The sequence below is a fragment of the Pristis pectinata genome, chromosome 25, assembly GCF_009764475.1.
Source record: "Pristis pectinata isolate sPriPec2 chromosome 25, sPriPec2.1.pri, whole genome shotgun sequence".
In the NCBI taxonomy this organism is placed as follows: Eukaryota; Metazoa; Chordata; class Chondrichthyes; order Rhinopristiformes; family Pristidae; genus Pristis; species Pristis pectinata.
In genome coordinates, this window is record NC_067429.1 from 15,740,213 (window position 1) to 15,766,446 (window position 26,234).

The 26,234-nt window shown below is 41.8% G+C and overlaps 1 long non-coding RNA gene across 2 annotated transcripts; it reads right to left on the reverse strand.

Moving 5' to 3' along the window:
- Positions 1–333: 333 nt before the first annotated feature.
- Positions 334–24,386, reverse strand: LOC127583050 (uncharacterized). Of its 2 annotated transcripts, XR_007958200.1 has the most exons (6): positions 24,203–24,386; positions 22,893–22,966; positions 20,044–20,119; positions 12,887–13,059; positions 3,065–3,187; positions 334–405 (listed from the first exon to the last, which is right to left on the reverse strand). It is a non-coding gene; the product is annotated as an uncharacterized LOC127583050 (long non-coding RNA). The 2 variants fall into 2 exon arrangements; XR_007958199.1 differs by lacking the exon at positions 20,044–20,119.
- Positions 24,387–26,234: the final 1,848 nt, after the last annotated feature.

Below are 26,234 nucleotides of genomic sequence, written 5' to 3' on the forward strand. Positions count from 1 at the left end.
CCAGCCAATAGGTGGCGTGCAAGTACCTAGGGCCAAATCCTTCCAGCGTTCCTCTCCGTAGAATCTGCGCACATCTCCTTTGTGGTAACCAATAAACTTGTGACAAAACTTTGCTTCCAAGCTCAATTCTTTCACCAATCTGGTGCTCCTCAGAGACAATTTTCCATTGTCTAGCATTAACATTCCTTCATCAAGAGGTTATAGGAAACAGGCCAGCTACAGACTTATAATAAAATGTCCATTAACATTAAATGGTCATCAACGGAAGCTAAAGAATTTTGCCTTTTGCATAGAGAGCTGGTGGAAACACTCAAGAACCTACCTCCCCGCTGCTTTTTTATCTCTTCAATGTAATTTGTCATGGCCTCTTTTTTTGACATGTTCCCCAGAGCTTTCCATGCGTCCCTGCAGGAGCAACACATACACACACATCCAATCAAATTGACAGTGATCCTCTGCCAGTGGGGTGAACAAACAACTGAAGATGAGATCATTCATTGCAAATGTAGCTAAAGAGGGTTGTTATAAAACTGGCAGTCTCTTAGCAACACAACCATTTTTACACATTGTATTGTACAACCTTTTAAAAGGGAACAACTAATCTACCTGAATACTTATTTGCAAACCTCTTTAAAAGTGTTTTGAAATTTAATGTGCCACAAAATATGCTATTTAATTGTACAGAAAATATCAAATAATCATGTGATACCATACTGTGGAAGATTACTTTGCTATTATTAATATTTGTTAACATTTATTTTCACTTCCTGATGTATGGTGTATTCTGGATGGGATGACATCACTGGGTGTATGTTATGCCCTTTTGTACTGCAGAAATACCATTGATAAAGTTAGCAATCTGATTTGAGTGGAGAAAATTTCAAATTCTGACAGAATGTAGACCATTTCAGGATGTGTTTTTGGAGCTTCAGCTGTAAATTAACTGAAAGCAAAGGAAGTTTTGATGATTTCAGTTACATCATGGGTTTAAAATACAGATTTAGAAAAGTGATGGATCATAGCAGAAGCAATTACTGTAAAACCTGTCACATTGTAAGTGGCCATCCTGGAGCATGTATACAGAACAAACTAATTTTTTAAATTTATTTGAAAACAAAGAAAATAATTTAATGAAAGGATAATTTGAAGTTCGATGATCCCATCCAATGATTTGGACATTTATTGAGCTGTCAGGGAAAATGAACAGCAAGCTGAGGGGTTCTCCAGAGCTTCACACCTGATCTGTGAGGAGGTGGTTGAACAAGCTGTCGTAGTCTCTGGAACCAAACCAGCAAGATGCTCAGGGAGCAGTGGGTGACAGAGTAAGTGAGGTGTCACAAGTGTTTGGTTGCAAAAAGTCTAGGAAATCTGGGAAATGCAACGGACTCCTTTAGATGAACACAAAGGACCAGCAGTCAGCGGAATGGGACCTCTTGTGGTGCCCCTGCAAGTTGGACATTTCCTTTCATGCTTTAGTTCCAAATTCTTTGGCCTGTAGCTTGGTGAAAGCATAAACCAACAAAAGGAAGTTGCATTCCAATAAGACTTCAAGTGGTTGCTTTATCCTGTATCATGAGATGCACCATCTGAGATTGCCCTCAGAGGCAGGTTGGTTTGGAGCCCATGCAATGCCTTCTGGTTTACTTACTGTTCAGAAATTTCCCCACACAATGCAAAGTTTCACCAAGGCCAATTTGGGGGCATGGAAATATATTCTTCAAAAAGAGGTACAACTTGATGGATGGACACAAAAGAGAGGCAGGAATTAAGAAAAATAAGCAAAGTAATGAATCTTCCAACCCTCACTTTGCTTCTCAACAGAATGAAAATTCCAGACTATGTAACATACCTCTGCAGAAGCTTCCTCTGACTAGCTGAGTCTTCAGTTCTCTCTGTCAGTTCATGCCTGGACTGGCCTACATTTGTGGGTTAGTTATTGTATTGGCAGCATTGTTCGACCTCACTGGTTAATTGTGGCCATGGCACATGCCACTCGGCACCCTTTGACAACCTGCCAAAGTCCTGACCGAGTGCAGCAGGCTGACACCCACGGTGCTCTCTGTGCCATTCAATGCGGTGGATGACATCAATTCCTTCATTCCACAGGTGTTGACAATGAAACGTAGCTGGTTACAGGAAAATAATGGGGGAATGGTATTGAATGCTCAGGGAACCAGCACAGACTTGATGGGCTAAATAGCCTCCTTCCACATCATGAGAAAAATATGAAAAACAAAAAAATATATTTGAAACCCAGTGGTGTTTTTCTGGCTATGTCCTGTGTTGGGGCACGGGGAAACATCATACCCACCCATTCTACTCTCCCTCCTCTGGTCCCAAAACAGGACACAGCTGAGACAAGTTAACTGGGTTTTCACATTGATCAGCTGGGAGAATGTGCGAGTTTAAAACGTGAAAACGATATTTAAAAGGAAAAATTAGGGCCAACACCTGCCTCAGTCCAGTTCCCCAAAATACCTCTGGCTTGTTGGCTAGTATTTCAGGCAAGCGATTATATATTCACCAGATTCAACCACCTACCACCCTTCCCCACCCAGCAGACCTGGTCTGAGCCAGACACCCTGGGTAAGGCCAAGGTCTCAGTCAACAGTCCAGTTGCCATGAAATATTTGGGTGGAGTTGCATTGCAGAACATTGCTGCCACCAACGTGAAGGCTGAGAGATTCCACCTCTGAGTACTGTGGTGAGGAACCTGCTCTAGTGATGTTCAGACAAACGGAAGATGGCAAGTTGAGCCATTAATAAAGGCACTCCAGCAATCCAGCCACCTTCCAAATGAAAATGGAGGTAGACACAAAAATAAACGGTATTGATGGGAAAGAGAAATTTATAGCACAGAACAAACTACTTGGCTCATCACCCCCATGCTGGAAATTCCCCTGATTACTTTTTGCAGTGTCTTTGAGTTACTAAACTTCAAAGTGAAACCGAAAGCAGCTCAAAGTCTCCATACTGAAAAAAAAGGCAAAATGGCATCTTTGTTGACAAGAATCATCATAGTTCCTTCACCCTCATTGCACAGATAACACAAGGCAAATGTTACCATTTTATGCGTCCAATGGGATCCCAGAATCCGGGCCTGTTGATGCTACAAGGGGCCTACAGTCGCCTGTTTGTAGTAACTGTAAAACCGTCAGCATCTTCTCATGGGACGGCCGGTAAAAACCTGATGACAGAAAGACAAATAGCACACTTTATTTAGTCCTCCAAGTTATTCTCACTCAGCCACTTGCTGCTGCCATTCACAGATGAAAGAAAGTAAAAGGAAAGATTAGCGTTTATGGAGTGTCTTTCACATTCCTTGCAGGACATCCCAAAGAGCAAAGGAGGACACTTATTTCTATTTTAGGAAAGGCTGCAGCCAATTTCTGCACAGAAGGCTCCCATAAAGAACAATATAATAATAACCAGATTATTTGTTTCAGAAGAAATGCTTGGATAAATATTGATCAGGACACCTAGGACAACTCCTGCTTTTCTTTAAATTTGTGCCATGTGTTCTTTGACGTCCATTTCAGGTAACTACCTTACCCGAGCAACAACAACTGCCAACAGTGCTACACTGGAGTGTCAGCCTTGATTTCTTTACTCGGATCCCTTCCCCCCCACCCCCCATCCACAGGACCTTCTGACTCAGAGGAAAGAGTGTGACCAACTGAGTAACAACTGGCACAATAAAGGTGACAATTCAAGCCCAGTTTCTATTAACGACTGAACCACTTTGCTGAAATAGAAGAACAATTCCTTCAGTGTGGACTTAGATATACAGTAGCTACTTCTGTGGTTGTGAAGTGTTTTGTTCAGTTCAGGCAACAAGAGCAAGACAAATTCATTCCTATTACAGGAAACAGGAGATTCCAGTTGAATACCTTCCAACTGGAAATCAAATTCTTGGCAACATAACTTCCAAAAATTTTTAATTCACAACACTTCATAATGTTGGCAAGGATGAACCAGCTTTGTAACTGTAGTGATGCAAATTTTAGTTACACTGGGAGAAACAAGCAGACCCTGGAAAGGAAAAGGTAGTACATGAGTATCTCAGCAATCTGAGCACTTAATTTCTTTTGTGGGGGTAATCAGTGGGCATATGATTGGAAAGAGTGATTACACAATTGTGCAAATTTGACAAGCTGATTGACACAAAATCACGAGAGAGAAACAAAATTAGAAACAACTTAGAAACTGGGAAGATGGAGATACAGAAGCTGGTAACACAACCTCATCAGCCACCTTCCTGCTCCTGATAACGCTTCAGCAAGGTTCATTAGTGATTTTCAAACCTTTCAACAATCACAAGACTTGATACCATAATATTGCCGTGTACAGTGGCCTGAACTCTTTGGCATCACAAAGTATTATCTTAATTTCCTTTACCAGAGGCATTTAGAACTATTAATTCATCTTTTAGCTTTTATATTTGTTCCTTTTAGTGTCGTGGATTTTCATATTCGACACATGGTTATGAAACCATTGCACAGAAGGATTTCAAGTCGTATCAAAAGCCCCGTCGTTTCATTGCTGGGAACAAAAATCAGGCTGGATCCTTTATTGGCTCTGTCAATGATGTGCTGCAGCCCAGCAAAGCATTCTGTCAATGTTCTAGAAATGGAAACCTACCCCATATGAAGATAAGTGCTGGAGAATTGTCTAAGCTAATATTTGTTTATTAGCCTAACTGAACAATGGATTGTTATACAGAGGTTTATTGAAGCTTGCTCTGTGCAAATTGACTACAGTACACTGCAAAATAGCTCATTGGCTGTAAATTGCTCTGGAATAACCAAAAAGGAAATCCAAAAGACACTATACAAATGCAAGCTTCTCCCTTCTTTTCTCATTCCCAGGATGGTGTTAATTTTTTTTAAAAACAAAAGCAGAAAAGTTAACAATACAGCATAATCACTTGTTAGGACAAATGATTTACCACTAGTGTCCTTTTGGAGTTTGATTCATTCAATGAAGAGCCCGTTCATGTAACAATCACCCTACTCCATCCCCACAAATTATTACTAATAATGTTTGATAAACAGCTGATTTTGCAAATTTCTGAAAAATCCAAGTGCAGTAATGGTGGAACATAAAAGCAAAAATACTTTTATCGATATTTTTACTGCTTCTGAGAATCTTCTGACCAAGCTGGAACACCTGATAATAAATTACACTCCTCTCAAGGAATGCAAACAATGTCTATTTTCTATTGGATTATTAAACAACAACAACTCACTGGATCAATTGATTCCATCAAAATTGACAATGGTCCAAATGTTACAGTCAGTGTCATTACAGTTTGCTAGTAGTAGACTTGAAGAAAGTACCTCCCAAAGATTTAGCAGGCTCTGATTGGGACATATACATGGAATTTAGGTTGGAGAAAAACAGCAAACTTAAAAAAAAATTGCAATTTTTCTTTTAAAGAGATCAATGAATTTTTAACAGCAAATGCAGGGAATAGCACCTCATATTAATACAATAGTTTTATAAGGCCAGAGAGGTTGTTCAACAGTAATTAGGACTTAGTAGACCATTAAAAACTCATACAAACTTCATTCAGTAAGGCTTAGTTTTTTTTACATGGTTTTCATAAGAATAACACACAAGCTCAAGTTCTCTAACAACCCCACACTAATAATTTTGGGATTTCCATGTTTAACTGCCATATGCAGATTCCAGAAGCTGCAGTCAGTTTTAATCAGTGCCATAAATTCCAGATATTGCACAGAGGAAATATAAATTATTACAATATAAATAAAAATTAAAAAGAGCAAATACTCTTTCATTGCAGGCACATAGAGTCATGTCAGAGCTATAGTGAGATAGAATAGTTTTTCACCTTTGGCACTCAACGTATTAAGATGACCAATGTGAACACCAAAGACCAACTGGTCATTAGAAGGATTTGAGCATCTATGCAGGGCACTGCCTTCACCTTTTGTTGTAAATTGCAACACAGGCTGAAGCTTTAAAATCAGATTCCCATTCATCAAAAGTTGGTGACGTTGTGTGTCTAAATTCTGACTTGTAGAACACGCATTTCCATTCACTGGAATGTGGAGACAATAATATTCCCACTGGATACAGATGATGGTCCTTGTCCCATTCCTTGAGCGTCACCTATTAAGGTCAATGCACTGTAATAGTACATTTTTCTCCACTTAGGGCTGTCTGCGACTCCCCAGAAATTTCAACCTACAAACTCGATATGCTCAGTACTCCAATAGGAAAATCAAAACCTGAATTTCCACGACTAGTAAACTCTGATGAGAGGTCATCAAACCAAAATGCTACCTGACCTGCTGGGTACCTCCAACATTTTCTGTTCTTAGCTTAATTCTAAAGAGGTTTGTACTTCTGCTTTCATTTAAACAAACTGTTCACAGGATATGGGTATTATTGTCAGTGAACATTTGTGGATATTACATGGGTTTTTCCATTAGTACAGTAATATCATGATCTCAATTACAGAAACCAATATTTTTATATCCAAGCTTATTCAACTACTTGAATTTCAATTCCCTAGCTGGTGTGGTGTGATTTGAACTCAAGTCTCAAGATCAATAGGTCGATTTATTAGTAGAATAACTTAACCACAATGACATGTCCCCAAGTTTGTCTTCATTGTTACAGCTTTTACCAGTGATTTTATTCAGTTCTCAAGGCTTGCACCTGATGTGTTCACCACTGCCTTCTCTTTACAGATGCTGAACAGGTGTTGTCCCTTCCCAATATTTGTTTCACATTCCTAATTTAATTATAAAATCAGAACACGATGCAGTTTCCCTTATTCTCAACATTAGTCAACACTCTTGGGAGTTTTCTTCTAATAAAAGTAAATTAACTTTCTGAAGGCAACAGGAAGTTATTAAGCACAGAATAGCTCATAACCCATCCACAAAGTACCCAAACAGGTTTAATGATTGATTTTTATATTAAATTCCTTCACATAATATATACAAGCACTGAGATAAGTGGAATAATTTCTAGAGTTCTTGTTTGCTTCTCTCCTGCCCCTCTTGAGTAGGGATGGAAACTAAGATTGCAAAGATGCTTAATGTGGACACGTCAACCAAATGTGGAGGGGACTGGAGAGCCTACATTCAGGATCAGAAGGAAATGGCAATGGGCTCTTGTTTTGTGCACAGGGGAACAAGTTCAAATAAAACTGTAAAGGTTGAGTGAGAAGTGTCTGAAAGAACTTAAGAATGTGACTGTAAAAACAGCAACAGGATGTATATATGTGTGTGCCCATCTGTGCATGCACCTCAAGGATGCGTCTGTGCATTCGTGCACAATGAAAATGCCTCCATTTGTGTGTGCAAACCTTAAGGATGCAACCATTCATGTGTGCAGACTGAAGATGCTTCTGTGTGCAGCTAGACTGTAACTCGAGTCTGAATGTCTACAGACTCGTGTGTTAAGTTTGTGCTGCAGAATATGGTGCCTAATCAACTTGAACCTCTGTCTTTAGACCAAGACCTCACATTGTGAAATCCACGTGGTAACTGGGGTGTAATAGCCACCCCATGTTAAAAGAAATCATGTGCAGTTATCTTCCATTCTTCAAGTGTAGCGGAATGTAAATGTCACCAACAATTTGTCCTGGTCCAGCCATGTGGACGCAGTGACCAAGGAAGTGCACAAGAAGGCTAAGGAAATTTGGAATGTCCTTAATGACCCTCACCAATTTTTACAGATGTACCAAAGGAAGCTACCTATCCCGATGCATCACACTTGGTATGGCAACTGCTCTGCCCAAGACCGCAAGAAATTGCAGAAATTTCTGAACGTAGCCCAGTCTATCATGAAAACCAGCGTCCCCTCCATTGACTGCATTTTCACTTCCCGCTGTCTCAGGAAAGCAGCCAACATAATCAAGGACCCCTCCTAGCCCGATCATTCTCTCTTCTCCCCCCTCCCATCAGGCAGAAGATACAAAAGCTTGAGAACACGTACCACCAGGCTTAAGATCAGCTTCTACCCCACTGTTATAAGATTATTGAACTCTAAAGATGAACTCTTGATCTCTCAATCTACCTCATCATGGCTCTTGCACATTATCTGCCTGCATTGCACTTCCTCTGTAACTGTGACACTATATTCTGCATTCTGTTTTTTTTCCTTTTGTACTACCTCAATGGACTTATGTATGGAACGATCTGCCTGGATGGCACACATACAAAAGCTTTACATTGCCATCTCGGTACATGTGATAATAATAAACCAATTACCAAACAAATTACCCTTGGCCCTGAAGGATTGCCAAAGAAGAAACCAACCTAGGGATTATACAAAAGGCATAGGGAATTATTGGAACAGCTAAGTTTTAAAAATGTCATGTATCTACATTTGCCTTTGAGGCCCACCCACCCCAGCAAGGCACCAGCTGATCCCCTCAGCCACTGATCTGACCCCATTCCTACCCCTCCTCCTTCATCCCTCAATCCCCCCCTCACCCCGAGGCCCAAGGACTGGCCTCCGTGATCACCCAATTTCCTGGCACCCCGCCACTCCTCAACACCCCCCTCCCCCACAGTCCAGAACACAACCCTGAAACTCAGGCCCCAAACCCCTCTAACAACTCATTATTGAATCATAAAGTCATACAGCACAGAAATAGGCCCTGCAGCCCATTGAGTCCATTCGGACCATCTGTACATCCCACTTATTTCCTCATTTTCCCCACATTCCAATCAACTCTCCCCAGATTCTTCCACTCACCTACACACAAGGGGCAATTTATAGTGGTTACTTAATCTCCCAACCCACGAACTTTGGGACGTGGGAGGAAACTGGATCACACAGAAGAAACCCACGTGGTCACAGGGAGAATGTGCAAACTCCACTCAGACAACACTGGAGATCAGGATTGAACCGGAGTTACTGGATCTATGAGGCAGGAGGTCTACCAGCTGGCCCCAGTGTTGCCCATGACCCGAACCCAGGAGCAAAATCCCAGCATTCCCTGGAAACAGGTCCTGACCCTGCCCAATATTGCCCGGTAAGTTATCTGGTACCTCCCCCCTCCTCCATTCCCACTCACCTGCTGACCCCAGCTCAAATCCTCTGCCTATGCCACTGGCCCCCTGTCCCCTCTACCACAATCCCCCGTACCCATAACTGGGGCCTCTCCCAGGTGGCATATTTTCAGCTACAAGATTTCTTAAGCACAGCAACAGTCCAACAAACCAAACAGTGCCCCGTGGCTGGGAATACGTAGCACGTTAATGTAGCTCCCCAAGAATTCTTAGGTCATGGTTCCTACTTTCATGGAATACATCTTTCAAGTGATTACATTCATATTGAATTAATGCTTTGCATCTCAAACTGTATCCCTTAATGAGTTTTTTGTTAAGGCAGCTTGGACATTTATTTCAGATGAGCTGATAAGCAAAAATAGTTCAAAGATTAATGAAGCAAGGCCCAATATTCAGTCATTCATGAATGTGGTCAATTGGAAAATCTCTTTCATGCTGTCAGTACTTCAATATTTTTGATATTGATTTCAAGGGCTCCAAAACTCAGAAGCCAAAAACACAACACATTTTTAATTAATTTTGCTAATTAACATTGTTACATTTTTTTAAAAATCCATTCACAAGACATGGGCAATACTGGCAAGGCCAACATTGACTGGCCATCTGTAAATGCTATTGATCAGGTGTGGTGAACCTTCAAAGTATATTTGTATTAAATACATACATACATTCATACCTCTAAATACATGCATTTAAATGCATGATTATATCTCGGTCCCACATTGTAAATGACTTACTCTGACCTGAGTGACATTTATTTTTCCAGAAACATACATCAAATATCGTTACACCCACGTCCAATCTCTCTGGAAAAACATGGCATAGGCAGGGGGCCAGCAAACAATACAGATATCTTTAAATAATTTCACCTTTATCCACAGCAGTGTGAAATAATATAGTAGCACTCTGGCTTAATGAACAACATTTTAAATTCCAGTGCCCATTCTTATAGATGCTGACACCAAGCCAATCCAAGAAATGCAGCTTAGACACTGCAATGATATACTCGCCAACTTCCTTCATTTGCAACAGAAAAACAATTAGATCAAGATTATTTTGAGCACTCTTAGCCCCCTTTTGAATCAAATGCTCCACTTGTTATAGACAGATTGTAACCCAAATTTCATATTACATCCAAGAGAAATATTACTACACATAACTGGCCAGTCCACATTATTGTTTTACGTAGAAGCCCCAGTTTCCTCAAGAGAACTGGCACAGTAGGCAGTTATTAAAAACTTTAGTCAGCCCTTCGGAATCCCCTGTGAGAAGATAATTATCTCCCCTCCTCCATCAATCAAATTTAATTAATTCTACATAAAAAAAATTGAAGGAGTATTTTGCTAATCCTGGTTATTTTGCTAAATTAAATGTCAAGAGAGTTCTCAGTTTTATTTTATGCTTCACATGAATCACAAGCCTTCCAGTCCAGTCTCTAATGCACTGCTGGCATATGCAACAGAACGTCTGCTGGGAATTCTGTCTGAGGATATTGTTTGACATCTGCTAGTTGGCTGCTCACTGTGATGCCAGAGCAACCAAAGTATGAGGTTAGATCACACACCCTTAAGAACTTTCTTTATAAATAAATTAAGCTGAAATTGTAATCCTTAATTGGAGATACTGAATATATTCAACTTGTGCAATGAAGAATAAACTTCCTTTCCTTAATTTTATTACAGAATTATGTTTATTTCACAATTCTGTCTGTACCTCTGCCTTTGTAAGTCAATGTTGAAATTTGATATTTTTTCAAAAAGTCTAATGCAAGCAGTTAGCATGTGACACAGGTAGATAATGTTCTATAACTTCTTTTGTATACTGGCATAGAATCACTATAATTTTACATGTTTAGGTTATTATGGGTGACAGAATGTATTGCTATGGTAACAAACAATTCACTGGAGGAACACATCATGACAGATGCAGGACTTCGACCCAAAACAGCGACAGTTCCTTTCCTCCACTGATGCTGATCGACCCACAGGGTTCCTCCAGCGAGTTGCTTGTTGCTCCAGATTCACATCTGTATTCCTGTGTCTCCGTACTGCTATGGTACCTCCTTCATGTTTATGGATCAGGCAGTTGAAAAGTCTGAAGAAAAGTTATTTTCCATTTGTGTTTTATGAATCTACATCTATTATGGTCTTTCCAAACACAGTTTAGAGATGGCTGTGAGTTACACAGGTCATAGACCCCATGCTTCAGATCTTTCACTGTATGTGTGGGTGGAATGGAGGGTAGAAACCTCTCTTAACTGAGAAATGAGGTGAATGCCTTCAACTTAGTGATCAAACAGCAATCAAAGACATCTTTGATTCCAAAGCAACAACTTAAAGCAGTGCTTGCAACATTTTTCAGCCTCCAGTACTGTCCACGATACTGCAGAACTTTAGGTCTGAATAGTTTCAGCCCACAGGAAGTAGACCTTCTGCTTTGTGTATAGTTGTGAAATTACACTGGTATTTGTGCTGGTCAGATTACAGTTTCTAACAGAAATCACCTGTGTAACTACAAACACAAGATTGTCCATGAAGCAGCACAATCAGACAATGCAGCTTATGTTTCTTTCCTTTCAAAATACTTCTTGATGCATTTTAGATTGATAATCTGCTCTGGTTTCAAGTCTGAAAATGGGCTTAATATCATAAAAACAGCACTTTTATTAAGAGTGTTCAGTTTGCCACTTGTTAGTAACTTAGAAATTACTGAAGATGACATAACCAGGATCTACACTGGTCCAGGTAATCCTTTCGTTTGTGCACACTAGCTGGTTTCTTGTTTCTGTTGGGCATGAGTGAACTTTGAGAACAGGGCCACTGGCCTCTGTGCATGATGGAAAAAAAAATGCACAACTTGAAGAACCTTTGCAAACCAATAACTCACTGAAGCCAGGGGCAATTTTGAGGAGAGGATGTGATCTGGCAAACTGAACCTTTTGTCAATATAACAGATTGTAGAAACATGTACACAACTAGTCTGGGAGTAGGTCACTTTGATTTAAAGTTCCCTGAACTTTTCTGTTGACTGTTGACCCAATTTTAGCACTGCTAAACACTAGCCCATGTGCAATTGGTGACTATGGCCAAAGGTGACACCAAACAGCAACATCAAAAAGGATCAATAGTAAATTGCTGTGGGATTACATTGTGAGACCCCTACATATATTAAAGTCCTTCTAAATCTTCCACAATACACAAACAGCTTTCTACTGATGGATGATTAAAACAATGGAAACCTGCAATATGCTAGTGGCGAACAACAGTCTGCATCATGGAATGATTGGACTAGTGTTTGTGCTGAGAATTTCCCATGTGGATCACCTAATCTAACCAAGCCACCAAAAGGGATGTACTGGGTTTAGCCTATTTGTTTTAGGGGAGAAATGATGGAAAAATACCTGGGTTTTTCACGCAAACAATTCCCAGATGCTTATGCCTACCCACAGCGTGCTCAATTGAAAACAGACAGGGAGAATTCTTAAAGAAAAACTTGCACCTGCATCAAAACCAGTCAGATCAAAAATTGGCAAATTTGAACATTAGCAAATGTGAACGGCCTTTTCCAAAACACAGCACCCTAAGGAATGAATGGCTGACCAATCTTCAAAACTGTTGAGCAGCAATCCTTGAAATTACTATAGTGGGTAATTATAGATTAGCACAGCCAAGGGTTGGAGAGGAGTCTGCCTGTCAGGCATCTCAGTGGTATTAGGCAAAGGGAAGGGGAAGAAAATAAATGGAAAGGAAAACATGACATTGTCTGCATCATTTGCCATTCCCACCAAAACATCTGCAACATCGCAATATCTTAAAGAAAAATGCACTCACCATTTTTTGGCAGGGCGTGGATGACTGACACAGCTGCCTGGAACTGTCTCTGGCAGTCAGACTGAACTTCTACCATGGTGCCCCTTTTCTAGTGTCAGGAAGGAATTTAATTCAGCTGTTCCAATTTCAGGGAAACAGCACCTAGTCCTCAGAATCTCTGGTGTCCATGGAAGCTGTCAGTATAAACACACAATAGGCATAGAATTACAAGTAGATCTCTCATGGCTAGATGGTAGTTTCCAGAGAACCGTATGGGCAACTGCAAAAAGTTTCTCAAGATAAATTTATTGTTAATGAGAAATGTGGATTAACTATAGCAATATGGCAAGGATTGATAAAGATGAATACGCAGTGACTACAAAATCAGAATGGTAATATTTCAACGATTTTACTGTTTAATCCTTTACAATGTATGATCGGTAACAATATCTCCTCCTCACTGACAATCAACACAGGTGCACCTCAAGGATGCATGCTTAGCCCACTGCTCCACTCTCTCTACACTCATGACTGTGTGGCTAAGCACAGCTCAAACGACATCTATAAATTCACCGATGACACCACTGTTGTTGGTAGAATCTCAGATAGGAATGAGGAGGTGTACAGGAGAGAGATAGATCAGCTGGTTGAATGGCGTCGCAACAACAACCTCGCACTCAATGTCAATAAGACCAAGGAATTGATTGTGGACTTCAGGAAGGTGAAGTTGGGAGAACACACGCCAGTCCTCATTGAGGGGTCAGCGACAGAAAGGGTGAGCAGCTTCAAGTTCCTGGGCATCAACATCTCAGAGAATCTATCCTGGGCCCATCACATTGATGCAATCATGAAGAAGGCACGCCAGCAGCTCTACTTCATTAGGAGTTTGAGGAGATTTGGTATGTCACCAAAGACTCTTGCAACTTTCTACAGATGTACGGTGGAGAGCATTCTGACTGGTTCTATCACGGCCTGGTATGGAGGCGCCAATGTGCAAGATCAAAAGAGGCTACAGAGGGTTATAGACTCAGCCAGCTCCATCACGGGTACAATGCTCCCCACCATCGAGGACATCTTCAAGAGGCGGTGCCTCAAGAAGGCGACACCCATCATTAAGGACCCTCACCATCTGGGACATGCCCTCTTCTCATTACTACCATCAGAGAGGAGGTACAGGAGCCTGAAGACCCACACTCAATGTTTCAGGAACAGTTTCTTCTCCTCCACCATCAGATTTCTGAATGGTCCATGAACCCTACCTCATTATTCCTCTTTGGCACTATTTATTTTTTGGTAACTTTGTAATTTTTATGTCTTGCACACTGTATTGCTGCTACAAAACAACAAATTTCATGACGTATGTTAGTGAAAATAAATCTGATTTTGAGATAAAGCAAACAGGGGTTGGAGCTTCCCAATTAAAATCAGAAATATCCATAATAAGTGGGGAAATAAAACCAGAAGTGTCAGCTCGACCCAAGTAGAATTGCTCTGTTCTAACGGTTCAAAGATTAGTCTATTCATGCCCTGCCCCAGGACACATTTGGATGGGTACATAGATAGGAAAGTTGAGAGTGATATGGGCCAAATGCAGGCAAATGAGATTAGCTTAGATCGGCATCTTGATTGGCATGGATGAGTTGGGCCAAAGGACCCGTTTCCATGCTGTATAACTCTATGAATCTATGATACACGAGTTTGATCTAGGGTAACTTTCCAGTAGTACTTCAAGAGGGCTCAAGCGCTATCAACCAGAAACATAGAAAATAGGAGTAAGAGTAGGCAACTCTGTCCAACTCTGCTGCACCATTCAACATGATCGATCATCCAGATTGAGTACCATTTCAGCCTTCTCCCCATAGCTCCTGACCCCCAAGCCCAATCAACAAGATCTAACTCCTTCTTGAATATATTTAATGATTTCACTTCACTTGCTTTCTATAGTACAGAATTCCACAAGTTCACCACACCTTGGGAGAATAACTTTCTACTCATCTCAGTCTTAAATTTAAAACCCTAAAACATGGCACTAAGATCTTGCCTGCCAGCTCAGAGGGGTTTCAAAGTTGAAATAAGAAGATGAGTTTTTAGCCTTTCTGGTCTCCAAGATCAACTTCCTCCAGTTACATTGAATACCTTATTAATTGTTATATGAGTAAAGTTCTGGAATCTGATCTAGAAGTCTTTGTAACAAATTTCTGGTATGTAATAGCTGTAGGTGCCAGGCCATTCAATACACTGGTAAATTCAAGTTGCAAGACATTTAGATACCATACCACTTTAAGATTAGGACCCGAGTGCCCAGGTTTGGAGGTGCACACATTATTATTTCATAAAAAGTTGATTATAATTTTAAACATGGCCATGATTTATTCTCCCTGCTCCCTTCGCTTGAAAGTCTCAGCCACTTCAAATGGCATTAAGCCAACAAGTGAATGAGCTTCAAAGGCCACAGTTGTTAATTACAGAAAAATAAAATGACAGATCTGACGACAACAACACAGTCAGTAAGATACAAGCTTCATGATCACACCATGAAGCTTCTTAAATCAGCTGCATAATCACATCAGCCTGATGGACTGGTTTCAGAAGCAAGCAGATACGACATGTCATGGTACACAAGTGATCACACCAGTAATTTTTTTGCTGATGCTTCAGAGAAGTAATAAAAAGGGGGGGCCACAGGAATGAGGGAAGATAAAGGAAAGGGGGGGCAAGGAGGGAGAAAAAGGGGGGAGAAGAGGGAAGGGGTTACCAGAAGTTAGAGAAATCGATGTTGAGGCCATCAGGTTGGAGACTCCCAAGGCGGAATATGAGGTGTTGTTCCTCCAACCGGCATCTGGCCTCAACACGGCAGTAGAGGAGGCCGTAGATAGACATGTTGGTATGGGAGTGGGATGTAGAATTGAAGTGGCTGGCCACCGGGCAATCTTCGCGTTTGCAGGGAACAGAGCATGGCCCCCTCCCCCCCTTCTCTTTCTCTTTCCCCATCCTCATGACCTGCCCATCTATTCCCCATTTCCTTCCCTTTATTCCATGGTCCATTGCCCTCTCCTACCTGATTCCTTCTTCTTTAGCCCCTTGCCTCTTCTACCCATCACCTCTTAGCTTCTTACATCTCCCCCCTCCCCCACCTACCTACCTTCCCCCCCTCACCTGGACTCACCTATCACCTGCCTGCATGTGCTCCTCCCCCTCCCCTGACCTCCTTATTCTGGCTTCTGCTCTCTTCCTTTCCAGTCCTGATGAAGGGTCTCGACCCAAAATGTCAACTGCTTACTTCCCTCCATAGATGCTGCCTGATCTCTTGAGTTCCTTCAGCACTTTTTGTGTGTGTTGCTCCAGATTCCAGCATCTGCAGAATCTCTTGTGTCTCTGTGTGAGTCGAAGCCGTAGTGACAATTAATGGATTCAAGTTTGTGAGAGTACAGAGGTCATAGTAGTGCACAGTATTTTGTAGTATTTTACATCATATAATGTTCGGTAGTTTCTTGTACCATCTTATGTCATATTATTCTTACTGTTTGTATCTATATTATTTTATTTGTGGCATTTGTTTAGTCTTAATAAACCTTTTAACTAGTTCTGTTCTGAGAGGCCAAACTAGTTTTACCTACCCAGGCAGCTTTAGGCAGATTCCAGGGAATAGGTGTAAGAGATAACTACCCACAAGTCCAAACAGACAAAGGGGAGGAAGAATCATCATGCTATAAAACTGTTTGAATGGGCCCTTTCCATCACAGCAAGGGAGGGTTTTTTTGCTTTAACTGTGGAGAGGAAGAACAGGGGGACTGTCATTTTGCTCATTCTGCAGGAAGGTTGCAAACTGTGATCAGACACCAGCGTTTGACAGGACCACAGGCAAGGAGAGGTAGACAGGAAATGAACATTATGACCATCACATTCTTTCAAAGCATGCTGTGATCTTAACAACGTTTTCAAAGCCCACTACACAAACCGGTATCTCCTGCTGCAGTGGTCTGGAAGAACAACATTAGCAAAAGTGCAACAACTTATAATTAAAAACGAGGCTGATTATATTGGGAAGGTAGGAAGTTTTAACAAGGCCAATATTTACTGACAGTTCAACAACAATCAAGAGACAACTGATTTAACATGACTGTCAAGCACACAGTCACAGTTCTCATGTACTTGTACAGAGATGAGAGATCACTATTTATTCCCCAGTTATATATTATGAATAACAAACAAAATGCAAGAGGAACTCACCGGGTCAGGCAGCACCTGTGGAGGGAAATGGAGAGTTGACATTTCGGGTTGAGATCCTTCACTTGTCGACACTTGCAGGCTGCCCCCAGAACATTCTATGCAAAGATGCATTTCACTGAGTGTTTCGATGTACATGTGACTAATAAAGAAATCAGGACTGAGGAAGGGTCTTGACCCGAAACTTCGACTGCCCATTTCCCTCTGCAGATGCTGCTCACCCTTCCAGCATCTGCAGTCTCTTGTGTCTACATTAGGAGTCATAGGACAGGAATCACAAGTGTGCCAGCCTCTTGTCACAAATACTAACTGCAGGTCCTCCCCAGGTTACAGCAGGGTTCCGTTCCTGTGAACTGTTCGCAACTTGAACAGTTTACAAGTTGGAGACGCAGCTGTAAACTGAGTTCCCACGTGGCAGAAGATGGCTGCAGCCCCGCAGCACCCAGCAAATCCATCCCCCCGGTCTCCCAAACGCTCATTCATATGTACGGGCTGTACACAAGTTGGGTGTTTGTAAACTGAGGAGGATCTGTAGTTGTTTTCATAGCCTCATCACTCAGTGACCATACCACCACTTGCAAATTCACTGTGCTTGATGCATTGTAAACACAGATCACTGGATCAGTTTGCTAAATAAATAGCCTTGAATTGTACAGTATCAGTTTAATATGCACCTTAAAGGGATTCAAATCTTTGCTGAACACAAACATAAATAATATGCAATCCAAGACTTCCTGGGTTTTTTTGACCCAAGCTGAGGTGTTCAGTCACAGGACAGAATGACACAAATACTAGGTTTTCTGCATAAATCATCTTTCATTCAGAGAACACAGGTTATTTATTAGTAAGGACCTCGTAAACATTTGAAGCAGTAATACCCTGGACAAGGGCCACAGAACGTTAAGCAACAGCCATTCCACCTGAATTGCATCAATGTGAGAACTCCACGAGCTCACACTCAAGTTCATGATTTCATTCGTGCCATTAACCAATGAAGCTGGTGGAACAGAAATTAGTAAGATTGGCAGAAAATTCCTTTTCAGTCCCAGAGTCTAACTATGCAAAAGCAACCATGAGTTACAAACTAGTTTGCAAGTACCTGTGTCTGTGCCCAAAGTAAATGGAGCACTTAAGAAGTTAGAACTACAAACCACTAGCCAATGGATAATGGTTCTCCATTAAATGCAGGTATTTTAAGTGATGGGGAGTATATCACCAAAAGGTTTCCAGGTCTTAAATGTACTAAACCATAGTACAATATTCAGATGACAATCAGGGTGGCTTTGAGTTAGCATGTTGCTCCCAAGAGGGCATGCATTTAAGGAGAGAGGGGGTAGGATCAGAACAGATGTCAGGGGTATGTTTTTTTTACTCAAGAGAGTGGTGGATGCCTGGAATGCGTTGCCTGATAGGGTGGTGGAGGCAAATTCATTGGGGGCTTTTAAGGGGGGCTTGGATGGGCACATGAATGAGAGGAAAATGGAGGGATATGGACATTCTGTAGGTAGAAGGGATTAGTTATGTCGACACAACATTGTGGGCTAAAGGGCCTGTACTGTACTGTCCTGTACTGTTCTATGTTCTAAAATCTGGATGCAGGAGAGGACTCCAAAGGGATTTATATGATATCTCCTTTTCATGACAGCAGCACAGATCTGGGTTTAACTGAGTTAGGCCAACCTTGACCTGCCAACAGTAAATTAATTCATTATAGGAATCCAGCAGCTACATTCAGGCTCTCAAACTATTGGGAGTGGAACAGATTTGAACACAGAGGGAAGGGTTGCTGAGATTAGAACCAATGCAATAACTCGTCCTTGTGGCAATAGATGCCAAAAATGGAACACGTTTCAAAACTTCTCCAGGCACCGACTACTCAGTGTTCAGGGCAGAAACATTCATTAAAACCAGAAGGAATAGGTGCTGCACACACACACCTCTCCCGGCTCGGTTTCTACAACATTCAATGCAAAGATTGACCATCTGTTAGGCACCATGCCAGGTGTCCCATGACATCACAGCCTCCAAATACCACCAGCACAATCCAGGCACACAGGGCACAAGATGGGCCTCAGAAGACTAAGCTAACATGGAACAAATTAATACCAAGGACGGGGAACACTAATGACACCAACCTTAGGAGAGTGTGTTATGCTCTTTTCTCATGACAAGATGCTCACTCCTGCTCTCTTTGCTGGAGATACCAGAGCAGAGGTGGTTCTACCAATGCTATTTGCTCATGCACCAAGCAGAAAAATCAAAATAGCCCAAGACATCACACTGGTATCGTGCCTGGGACGTTGCTGTCTGAGGGAGTAACACACTGAATTTAACATGGTTCCCTCAGTAGAGAAGTAATGATGGGAGGTAGTAGACATGTTGAATATGTTGCCAATTTCAAGAAATAGGAAGTGACAGAAATCTGTCATATAGGTGGAATGAAAATAATAAGAACATAAGAAGCAGGAATAGGCCAATCAGCTCATGTCTCCTCTGTCACTCATAACTAACCTTTCACCTCAGCCCCGCCAGTCACAGCCTCTCAACCTAAAAATGACCCATTTATTCCTGTTCTGTTTACGGAGTGGAAATATTCCCGAGGGTATTGTTGAGGTGAGGACACAGAACAGAGAAATGCATGAGAAAAGGAAGGTGATATTGTTACTGGTGGTAGACCAGAGATACAAGAGATGCCAGCAAGTCTGCTAACCTTGGCAACCACAGGGAAGCTGACCAGCAATTCTAGAAAAGGGGGAATGGGATGGGAAAAGAAAGGAGTCAGAGAGTAAATCCTCACTGTTCACTCCCTCACTCCCTCACTCCTCCTGGCAGTAGAGGTCAAGGTCTGAAACTGAAGACCGTCCTGGCAAACAGGGACTGGCATAAAACACAAGGCTATAAATAAACAAGTTAATTGGCAAACAGGCCATTACTTGGAGGGTAATGGATACCTGGAGTAATTCCACAGGGGATATCACATTTACTGATTCGCAGACACCCTAATCCATTGGTTGATATTCAACATCCCTGCAGAAAAAGTATACAAGAGGCACATTTGGTTTTCAAAATTTGACAGATTCAAAGATGACATACGTTTCTAACCATTTCTTTTATCAATGTCTTACAACGATACAGCATCTCACAGCATTCAATGCTCTGAGTAAGTGTGGAAGAGAGGCCGGGGGTGGGGGTTAGGCCAAATCCTGCTGGTTCCTGTCCAATGCCCACTCCTCCCCCCACCCCCCTCCCTCACCTACTTGTGAGGGCCAACTGAGCTACCTGTAGGCCTCATGGTGAGTCCTGCTACTGGAATTCCCTCATAGCAGGAGGCAAGACTTAGGGCAGAGCCTCACTATATGTCAAAGCAGTGTGACTTTTTACATTTTATAAACTGTATCCCATATTCAGACATTTAAAAACAATTAAAACGCAATAAGTAATTTAAAATAATTAAACATTTCAAATATGAAAGCAAATAAAATTAATATTGAAATTTAACATTCAAATACTAAGATATTAATTCATTAAGAACAAAATAAATAACATTATTTACTTTTTCTGCCCAGTCTCTGGGTCAGGAATCCCTACAGAGCATAGGGCTGGATCAGTGGCTCATTTTTGGATTGGCAGTAAATAAGTAGTCAGTGCTGGGGTCTCAACTGTTTACAGTCCTTATTAACAACATGGATAAAGGGACTGAGTGTAGTGCAGCCAGATTTGCTGATGAAACAAAGATAACAGGTTGGCAAGTTGTGAGGAGGACACAATGATCCTGTGAAAGGCTTAGATGAGTTAGGTATGTGGGCAAGAATTTGGCAGATGGAATATAATGTGCAAAAATGCAAGGTTATCTGCTTTTGAAAAAACTAATAATTATTTGAACAGTCTGAGATGACAAAATGTTGTGATGCAAAGGGATCCAAGTGCATGAAACGCAAAGGGTTGGCATGCAGGTACAGCTAGTAATTAGGAAAGTTGATGGAGTGTTTGCCTTTACAATAAGATAAAATTTATAAAAGGAAGGAAACCTAATGCAAATTCTCTGGTGAGATTATCTCTAGAGTGCTAGTTTTAGTTTCCATATTTAAGAAAGGATGTACTTGCATTGGAGACAAGGTGCAGAGAAGGTTCTCTATATTGATTCCTGGGACAGAAGGGTTGATAATATGAAGAGAGGTTGAGTAGGTTGGGATTATTTTCACTGGAGTTCGGGAATATGATATGTGATCTTATTGAAACATCTAAAATTCTTAAGGAGAACATTAAGGTGATTTTCCACGAGTCAGAGTTTCTATAACTAGGGGATATAGTTCCAGAACAAGTGATGTCCATTTAAGAAAGACAGGAGAAGGAATTTCTTTTCTCAGTGCATCGTGGCTCCTTGGAATTCTCTACATGCAGACAGAGTCACTGAATATATTCAGAATCAGAATCAGGTTTATTGTCACCGACACATGTCGTGAAATTTGTTGTATTGCAGCAGCAGTACAGTGCAAGACATAAAAATTACCATAACATAAAAATAAATAAATAGTGCAAAAGAGGAATAATGAGGTGGTGTTCATGGGCTGTTCAGAAATCTGATTCACAGTAGTGGTGGACAGATACTTGAACTACAAAAGGAGCTAAGGTCAAGATTAGATCATCCATGATCTTAATGAACGGTGGAGGAGGTTCAAAGAGCTGAATGGCCTCCTTCTGTTCCTGTTTCTTATTCATTTGAGTTGGGGTGGGGGGAGGGGGAGGGGGTAGGTCCTCTGACCCAACACCAGATCTGAAGGTGTGGGATCAGAGAGATAGTTTTCCTGCATTATGTTGGGGAAACCGCAGCCTCATTTGGATCCCACTTATGGACTCCAGTCAGAGGGATAGGTTGGAGGAGGAATTTTAAGGTGGGAGGAGAAATTTCAGCAGGAATTCTAAACTAAGGAACCAACATGGCTGAAAGCCTTGTCTTAGAGTAGAGTGAGGGGGGATATCTGCAGCAGAACATAGCTGGAGACTGGGACATAGATATAGCTAGTAAGATTAGAGGGAAGATGAGACCATTTTATTTCCTACCCTAAGGATGGCAGAGGATTGAAACCCACTGCCCAAATGGTTGGTAAGACAGAAACCCTCATCACATTGAAACAGTCCTTGGATATGACCGGCAGGGCTAGATACTAAGTGCTGGAAAGTGGGATGAGCCTTGGTAGCTTTTATTGACCAACATGGACACAGTAGGCTGAACAGCCTCCTTCTGTGCCTTACATTATCTACAGGTCAGATCACCCATGACCCAGTCTGCACCTGATGGTTTCCCCTTGTGCTAACCCCAACACCTTACTACCTTTAGTGTTGACACAAGAGACAGTAGATGCTGGAATCTGGAGCAAAAAAACAAACAGCTGGAGGAATTCAGCGGGTCGAGCAGCAATTATGGAGGGAAAAGAAGTCCTAATGAGGAGTCTCAACTTGAAATGTCTACAATTTCTTACCTCCCACAGATGCTGCTCAGTCTGCTGAGTTCCTCCAGCAGATTGCTTTTGACCTTTTGTGGTCATGTGGCTCCCAGGATCCTGTCAGCATCATTGCCTCAGTGGAGACAGAGAGGGCCAGAGGTGACTGTAAGTAAGGCCCTGTCTGTAGCCAGGGTCAGGAGGTCTCTTCACTGCTCCCAATTGTCTCAAGTCATCAGAGACATTTGGAAACAGTTGAAAAAATGTAAATAATCAAGCAATTAAGAAGAATAATCACTTTATTTAAACACATTAGACTGTTCTTATTTAACATATACAAAAATAAAGAGAAAACTTACCCACACGCAACTCTTAAATGAAGGTCAATCATTTCATTCAATGAATGGGGATGCACAGTATGTGGTACCTGTGGCTGGAATAAAGCAGAGGGGGCAGATGCCAACCTTATCCATCCCCTTAACACAGCAATTTACGTAACGCCAGTGGACTCAGCGGTGAGTCTAGCGACAGAGTGAGAGGGCAGAAGGTCCCACATCCGACCTCCTTTGCATTCCCAACATTTCCTTTGCTGTACACAGGTGTGGGGATCAGAATCCCACATCAGTGCACACTGCCGACGGCTGGTGGCCCTCTGTGGGATCACCTGCTGGCTGGCAGTATGCTTCAGGCCGATGATTCCATGATGGGATTCTGTGTGGGATGCAAACATTCCACAAATCGGGATGGATTGTGGTGAAGTTTGGATGCTGGTTAGCACAAGACAGCAGAAACAACAAGTCTGAAGAAGGAAAATAGTTACGTAGAGAGGCTGTGTTTCAATAGTGGGCAGGGAATAGAGGGGAAATCCTCCAATACTAGGGGGCATGCACTTGAGGTGAGTGAGGGCAAGTTCAAAGAAAATGTGTGGGGCAAGTTTTATTTTTTTTAAACACAGAGAGTGATGGATGCCTGGAATGCGCTGCCAGGGATGGTGGTGGAGGTAGATACGATAGAAGTGTTTAAGAGACTCTTAGATAGGCAGATGAATGTGCAGAGAATGGAGGGATATGGACATTGTGTAGGCAGAAGGGATTAGTTCAGTTAGGCGTTTAATTAGTTCAGCACAAAATTGTGGGCCGAAGGGCCTGTTCCTGTGCTGTACTGTTCTATGTCAAAACATCACTGAAAATATTCAAAAGTTGGGACTTAAATATAGTGATAAGGAAAGCCACAATAGCCAGTGACCCGAACAAGGTAGCGAGGCAGGGAGACTAGTTGCGCTCCTGGTATTGTCATGGCTGACATTCATCCCCATTGTTTACACAGTAGCCTGTTGGTTGGGAATGCAGACTAGAAACACGAGACACTGTCAGTAGACTTCACAGATCAAATTTTAAATTAAAGCCCTTCAAGCAACACAAAATCCTTCTAATCTTCAGTAATCAGAGCTGCTGTATGTCACTCTGCATACCCCCAGGTGCATTAATGAAACTTATTCCAATGCATAGTACAGGTGCAAAAAAACACCCCTCCACACATATAGTTGGCTTATAATTTATGATCATAACGTTTCTAACGTTCCTCAAAACCTTGTAAGCAACTGAAGATTTAACTTAATCACTCTGCATTGACTGAAGTGGGAAGTGTTTAAAGAACATTTAACACTCACAATTAGTACTTATCAACAAGACTGCACTGCCTTGCATTGCATTGCCACTCGGTAAACGATAACAAATAAACCAGCAATAAGAAACCCACAAAATATGTACTGGATACTTAACCTAACCAGTATTGATAACAATAATCACAATTCGAACAACCACCCTAAAATTGTGAACAACTCAAAAGACAGGCCTGCAGACCAAATCCACGAACCTCTGTCACACGAGAATACAGGAAGTACAGGCAGGGAGGTGGAGTCAGCTTCACGCCAAGCAGCGTTAAAGGAACATTGTCTTCAGTACTGCACAATGGCTTCGTTTTCCATCGATCCCAATCATTTATTACCACAGATACAGTATTAAACACTACTCCATATCAGAGGAAAGAATTAATTGAATTTACTCTGCTGATATCAGTTTATTTTTTGTCTACACACCATAAAAATGCTGGAAAGAAAGTTTTTTTTGCTGCTGAAGTGTGAAACAAATGGGGTTTAGAGTCAGCAAGTCACATAGCACCTACACAGGGCCTCAAGCCCACTATGTGCATGGTGACTACTATCTACACTAAACCCATTTACACTTTTTGTGATAGCAGTTGGGAGGGGCATAACTTCAGTCCACCCCCACTTTACCTCAAATTGACAATTCAATTGTGCTATTGTAGACCCAGATAGGTCAGACCAAAGCAGCAAGAATAAAGAGCCTACTATGTACATGGTACGTTTCAGGAAGTCCTGAAGTGCTTTACATCCAACAAAGGAATTATTCACCACTGTAATGTAGAATATAGAGTAGCTGTCTGTGCAGGACATAATTCCACAAACAGCAATGTGATAATGACTAGATACTGGTGACAAAATCTATCCTGTAACACCCTGTTTCCATGTGGATGTTTCCACTCTAATGATTTAAAATGTTCAGAAGCCAAGGTTGGTGTCATGTGTATAAAAGTGCTCTGCACATACATAGTTCAATACTCATCCTCACACACCAATCTTGCTTGTGATGTCTTCAGGACCCTATATAATCACCCCAACCAACTAACCTCCTCCTCCACCTCCTGACAGTTGTATCTCTGACCCATGACCGATCCTCTTCCCAACTGATCCCAGACTGGCCCCCAGGCTGAGGAAGGGAGGCTGGCCTTTGGCACAAGTGGGTGGAGGTCAGGCAATGGCATTGGTAGAAGGGAAAATTGGGCAATAGTAGAGAGCTTGGGGGTGGGGTGGGGGTAGTGGGGAATGGAGAGGTCTCATCATTTTTGAAGGGAGGAGATAATAGGGATTGGGAGCATCAGAATAGGACAGTGGATGGGGTGGGATGTAATGGAAAGGCTGTGAATTTGGGAGCAAGGGGGAGTAGGTGTTTGCGTATAGGATTCTTGTAGTGCATGGTCTTCAGTGTAGACTTTGGTGATAAGGGGTTTTTGGTGAGGTAGCAGTGACGTTGCGGGGAATTGGTAGGAGCAACTCAACACTGGCATTGGTTTGAGTGTGTGATGTTAGTGCAAGTCAGGTACCTGACTGGTGCTTATTTTCTGACATTTCTATTTTGTGAGTTATCTATAAAGGCAAATCATGGCATCAGGCAGGGCAGCTCAGTCAAGTAGAATGTGTGTCCTGTGCCATCTGGGAAATTGTGGATGGTTCCAGCATCCTTGACAACCACATGTGCAGAAGGTGAAGAATGAAGATGCAAATTATTATTTATTGAAGTGAGACTACAAAATGCTGTGGTAGGGAAGGATCTGAGGGGTCCTAGTACATAAAACACAAGACGTAAGTATGCAAGTACAAGTATGAGGAGGTGGTGCAGCTGGTAGAGCTGTTGTCTCACAGCTCCAGTGACCCAGATTCAATCCTAACCTCCGGTGTTGTATGTATAAAACTTGCATGTTCTCCCTGGGACTGTGTGGGTTTTCTCCCGATCCCTCCCATATCCCAAAAAAGTGTGGGTTTGTAGGTTAACAGGCCAATGTAACTTGTCCCTAATGTGTGGGTGGAAGAACCTGAAGGAATTGATAGGAATCTGGAGTGA